The sequence below is a fragment of the Acanthisitta chloris genome, unplaced genomic scaffold (assembly GCF_000695815.1).
Source record: "Acanthisitta chloris isolate BGI_N310 unplaced genomic scaffold, ASM69581v1 scaffold632, whole genome shotgun sequence".
NCBI lineage: Eukaryota > Metazoa > Chordata > Aves > Passeriformes > Acanthisittidae > Acanthisitta > Acanthisitta chloris.
Window position 1 is genome coordinate 46,895 of NW_008660817.1, and position 6,476 is coordinate 53,370.

At 38.8% G+C, this 6,476-nt stretch overlaps 1 pseudogene; it reads left to right on the forward strand.

Annotated features, from left to right (window-relative positions):
- The first annotated feature begins 1,515 nt into the window (after positions 1 to 1,515).
- LOC103797720 overlaps positions 1,516 to 6,476 on the forward strand; it is a 17,532-nt pseudogene continuing 12,571 nt past the window's right edge.

Consider the following 6,476-nt stretch of genomic DNA (forward strand, 5'->3'; position numbering starts at 1 on the left):
GTTGTAAAGAATCTATAGGACCAGTTTCCAAGGCATTAAGAAACATATAATAACTTTCAATATGAACAGGACTCTACCTTGTTAGAATTTATAATTTGAGGATTGTGTGATATTCAAAATAAATTACAATACCTGTAAGTAGTGTGCAGACCTATTAAAGCTACTCAGTTGCAAAGCCAAGCTATTTGATAATGTATACAGTTTTTCCCTTGAGGCCAGAAATGTAATTATGAAAAAGTTCTGAACTGAAAAATAGTCTTGTCATCTGTTTTCATGAGAGATAAAAGATCATTTTAAGGTGAAGAGGTTACATATAAGAAAGAAAATTAAATTAAAAAAGCCTCTACATGACCAACAGTACAGCTGCTGAAGAATAGTAAGAAGAAAATTAGATATTATAATTAGAAGGGGAAATCATTCTACCTTTACTAGACATATGCTATTAAAATATTTAATTCATCTCCTGATTAATTCACTGGATGATGTGAAGATTATTACAGAGGTAATAAATCAGTAGATTAATATGTATTCATCAGGGATATCTGAGGTAGGACTGAATTAAACTCCCTAGATCAATAGTAGACCAGTTAGACCCTTTGTACTGTATTGGGTCTAGAGCAGAGTATCTTCTTTTTACATGTAGTTCTAAATTATCATACTGTCTCAATAACTCCCGATCAAGGGAATATGATTAGAAACAGTCTTCTGGTGCAAGCAATATTATGTGTTATTCTACTTTTTTTCCCCCCTGACTTTTCTGAATAAATTCTTAGGTATAATTTAGTAAATTAACTCTTAATTCTCTAATTAAAGGTGATACTTCCCCTAACCTTTCCCCATCAGATTGCATTCCCCTATATTCTGAGAAAAATATATCCATCAGACTTGTCACATATTTGTCTTACTCCAGTCATTCCATTCAGCTATGTTATATGGCTTCAAACTTTGGAGTTCTAGTTTCTTGCAAAGTTTTCTATGATCAGTCTCTCTTACAGGAACCTGGGAAAGTGTTTCAATGTTCTCATAATATCTTTAGCATTCTTCAATCTTCATATTAGGAAGCCTTGCAAATTGGAAGCTTTAGGATGAATATGAGAGTGCATGGAGAATCAGAGAGAGCCCAATCAAAAATAAAAGAGGGTATTATTTTTATTTTTAAAGAAATAAATTCCCTCAGATAACAAATAACTAAATAGTTATGATTTGAGTTAAAACGTGAATCGTGCTTTAAATTAAGGTAACACTAATGCATTATGTGTGGCCACATCTTGAAGGATGCAAGTACAGTGAATATGAGAAAGATCAACATTATGTTAGGGAGTACCTTGACTGTACTCAAATTGACACTGGTGAGCATAACAAAGTTGCGAGCATGTGGGTTAAGACTGGGGGAAAGTCAACAGGGCAGATGTCATGGTGGGAGTCTGCTATAGACCACCCAACCAGGACAAAGAGTCAGATGAGATTTTCTACAAACAGCTGGAAGAAGTCTCATGTTGACTGGCCCTTGTACTTATGGGCTACTTCGGCTTGCCATATGTCTGTTGGAAATACAACACAGCAGAGAGAAATCCATCTAGGAGGCGCCTGAAGTGCGTGGAAGACAACTTCTTAACACAATGGGTAAATAAACCCAACGAGAGCAGTTGCCCTGCTAGACCTGGTGTTTGAAGACAAAGGATTGGTGGGGGATGTGGTGGTTGGTGGACACCTTGGACATAGTGAACATGAAATAATAAAGTTTTCAATAGTGGGTGATGTAATGAGAGCCAGCAGCAGAACTTCCACCTTGGACTTCCAGCAGGCAGACTGTGACTTGTTTAGGACATTGATTATTGAAGTCCCTTTGGAGTCAGTCCTGAAGGGTAAAGGAGTTCAGGAATGCTGGGAGTGTTTTAAAACAGAATTGCTAAATGTTTAGGACCAGGCTGTCCCTATGCGTAGGAAGTCAAGTCATTGAGGAAAAAGACCAACCTGGTTAAACAGAAAATCTTCGAAGGAGTTTGGGAAAAACTAGATAATCTATCATCTCTGGAAGGAGGGTCAGGGAAGTTGGAAAGACTACAAGGATGCTAAGAGATCATGTAGGGAGAAGATTAGGAGGGCCAAAGCACAGCTGGAACTTAATTTGGCTGTTAAAGTCAAAGACAACTAAAAAGGATTTTTATAAATACATTGGGCACAAAAGGAGGGTCAAGGAGGCTGTCCACCAGTTGTAAATGCAGAAGGTAGTGAAGTGACAGGGAATGTGGATAAGGCAGAGGTACTTAATGCCTCCTTTGCCTCTGTGCTTAATGTCAAGACCAGTTGTCCTCAGCATGCCCAGCTCCTAGAGCTGAAAGTTGGTGATGGGAAGATGAATGAAGCCCCTGTAATCCAGGAGGAGATGGTTAATGACTTGCTATGCCAATTGGACACTCACAAGTCCATGGTCCCTAATGAGATCCACCCCAGGGTAATGAGGGAACTGTCAAAAGAACTCCTTAAACCACTTACAATCATCTACCAGCAGTCCTGGACAACTGGAGAAGTTCCAGCTAATTGGAAGTTAGCAAATGTGACGCCCATCTATAAGAAGAGTCAGAAGGAGGATCCAGGGAACTATAGGCCTGTAAGCCTAACCTCAGTTCCAGGCAAGGTCAATAAGGATATTATCCTCAGTGTCATCACATGGCACATGCACAACCAGGGCATCAAGTCCAACCAACATGGATTTATGAAAGGAAGTTCCTGGCTGACCAACCTGATCTCCTCCTACGACAAAGTGACCCCCTTATTGGATGAAGGGAAGGCTGTGGATGTGGTCTGTCTGAACTTCAGCAAGGCATTTGACACTGTCTCCCACAGCAAACTTGTAGAAAAACTGGCTGCTCATGGCTTGGATGAGTGGGCACCCTTCAATGAGTAAAAAACTGGCTGGATGGTTGGGCCCAGAAGGCTGTGGTAAATGGAGCTAAATCCAATTGGCAGCTGCTCACTAGTTGTGTTCCCCGGGGCTCAGTATTGGGGCCAGACCTATTTAACATCTTTATTGATGGTCTGGACAAAGGGGATTGAGTGCACCCTCAGTAAATTTGGAGACGACACTAAATTGGGTGGAGGAGTTGATTTGCCTGAGGGTAGAAAAGCTTTACAGGGAAACCTGGACTAGATCAATGGGCTGAGGAGAACTGCATGACGTTCAATAAGGTGTAGTGCTGGGTCCTGCACTTGGTACAAAACCACCTCATGCAGTGCTACAGGCTGGAGGAAGAGTGACTTGAGTGCTGTTTGTCAGAAAGGGACATGGGAGTGCTTGGTGAGCCAACAGTGTGCACAGGTGGTCAAAAAGGCCAGTGACATCATGGCCTATCAAGGATAGTGTGGCCAGCAGGACTACTCAGCATTGGTGAGGCCACACCTCAAGTACTGAGTTCAGTTTTGGGCCCCTCACTTTAAAAAGGACAGCGAGGCACTGGAGAGAGTCCAGCGAAGAGCAAGGAGGCTCATAAAAGGTCTAGAAAACATGTTGGATGAGGAATGGCTGAGGGAGTTGGGTTTGTTTAGACTTGAGAAGAGGTGGCTCAGGGGTGACCTCATTGCTTTCTACAACTACCTGAAAAGGGTTTGTAGAGAGGTGGAGAATGGTCTTTCCTGCTATGCTTGCAGGGAGAGGACTAGAGGGAATGCCCATAAAATGAGACAAGATGCTAGGAGAAACTTTTTAGGGTGGTCAGGCACGGGAATAGATTGCTCAGGAAGGTGGTGGAGTCACCATGCCTGGAAGTGTTTAAGAGGCTCACCAAGTCACATGCTTGACATATACTCAAGAATAAGATTCTTCTTGCACTTCTAAAGTGTGTCACAATTCCTTTCTCAGTCGTCACTTCAGATCATTCACTATTGCAAGAGTAGAATAATGAGAAGCTAAAAAACATGCAGGAGGAAGAAGGTGCAGAAACAAATTCACTGGAGGTTAGAAGAATAAGAAGATATTGGAAGTCAATGTCCTGGAATGGATGAAAGGAACAGAGATTAAAAAGTCAGATTAAAAGTCATTATTGGTTTCTAGCAAGGCTGCCCAAAAGTCAGTCCTTGTTAATGTTCTTTGGGAGTTTGTCAAATGATTCCTTTTGGCTTAAATGGGGAGGGGATGAGAAGGAATGGGCCTGAGACTAATGAAAGAGGATCTAGGTGTTTTCTATGCTGTGCTACTTAACGAACTAACAGTTAAACCATAGTTTCACTAGTGAGTGTTTTAAATACTACCATTTAAACAACGGTGCTATCATGCAAATGCTGATTTTAAGACAAAGAATGATAATACAAAGTATTCACCAGGGATATTTCATAGCAGACCAGCATCCTGGTAATTTCTTTTCCTGGAAAAAAGTATAATTTGTAATATTTTATATGCCTAAAATTGTATTTTCTCTGAATCTCAAGCACTGCGTACTGGAAAGTTTGGAAATTAGACTGGAGAATTGAGGCTCATCTGGGACTTTGAAGAGAGGATACAGAAGTCAGCTGGCTGTATTGAAAGCTGAGTAATGTGTCAAGAGAAATTAACAGACCATTTTCTTAATGATCTGATGTAGGATGATGACTATTTAATAAATTCATTATCAAAGTTTGTAAAAGTAGCAAAAGTATGTTAAGAAATTTTACCATTGACACAAAGTTGAAAGGTGTCATAAGTACTGAATAGTTAGACTATTTGACAGAAAGATGACTAAGGAATAAAGAAAAAGAAATAGGATTAAAATAATCATATAAAATTCAAGGTCTGAACTGACAGTAATAGATGAGCCACCCTTTATTAGCAGCTCCAGCCTAGTATTGACTTTGAGTTCACTGACTAGGACAGAAGGAGGAATTTGCTGTATATTACGTATATTATGCTGTATATATAACCAATAAGTAATTATGAGATAATAATGCAAGAAGATTGAGTAGTGCAGATCCCTCTCATAATACTTCACTTGAACTCTTTTCAGTTGAGATGGGGGAATATCAAAAGATGGCTGTGGACTTTCTAGTGTACTGTCCATAATACTGTAGAGGAAAGAAAAAAAATGTATTCTCAATGTCCCTTAAAAAAGGAGTGAAAGACTTGCCTTTTAATCCAAGAAAACTGAAACCTGAAAGGACAAAAAAAGAATGCTATGCACTGTAAATGACAAACATTCACTGAATATCCAAGATGAAATATTGTGGTATTTCAGGCCAGTGACACTGACTGCAGTAAGAACAGAAAATGGCATGACATTATGCTATGCATAATTCTGTGCTTTGAATGAGCATATATACCACTTCTCTTTGCTTGAGCTCCATAGAGGCTTTTAATTCATCAAGAGAAAAAAAAGGAGCATAGGAGAAATACACTTTATCCAAAATCTGGCACAAGAATAAGTAGGTGTAAACTGACCATAAATAGACCCTCAAAAATTAGAAGAATTTTAATCACCAAAGGCCTGATTCTGTAACAGTGTTTAAATGGCCACACTGAAGCAGAAGACCTCTTGCACTGAAATACAGAGCTTAGAAAACTTTAAACACTGCATTTGATTGCCATATCAGGGACTAAACTTGTTAAACTTCCTAGTTTTGTACTGTAAGGAATACTGATGTATAGCTGAAGTTGCTTAAAAATGTTCAGTTTTCCTAACAGACACTGAACTGAGATTTTAGGGATCTGGAGAATGCGTATAATCATGTAGTCTAGTGACTTGTAGAACATGGTACCACAAAAGCCATGTCAAGCTTATAACTTACTGTTTCCAGCAGTGTTTTTTCTGCTTTCCACTGAAATGGGATGCTAGAGATGTAGGCATGGCACACATACTCCATCAAAATTTCAAATATTAATGAAGTACAAATTGCACATTGTTATCAACAATTTACCAATATCTAAGACTCAGATGTTTTGCTTTTTCCTTTTCATGACAACATCTGTAAAAGGAATAGAAAATGGCACCAAGTTAAGCCATTGAAAGAGACTTTTAACAAATACAGAAGATAGTCTAATGTCTGTGATTCTGTAGTAACATTTGACTAGAGAATTGCTAGAATTTAAAAGGGCTCATCAGTATTTGTCAATTCATTGAGATATCATTGTATTAGCTACATTCCCTTTGCCAATGTCATTAAAAACAATTCTGTAAATGGAAGGAGCTAGGATGGGAGAAGGTCTTTTTCTGCTCTTCTGCAATACAGTCATGATGACTTTAATACTCTTGACAGACTATCCTTAACAGTTTTCCTGATACATACATCTAGGATTATAAGTACTGGGGAAACAAGGCAACCAAAAAAGCTATTTTTCTTGCACAATATCTGAATGCTTTTTTAATGGGAAATAGGTGTTTGAGGGCTTTTTTTGTCTATAAAATGATAAAATTATATGCACTCTGAATCACTGCATCCTTATTAGAATATTTCCAAAGCAGAAATGGAAGCAAAAGAACGTCTAGCAATGCAAAAATTTTGTTTAGTTC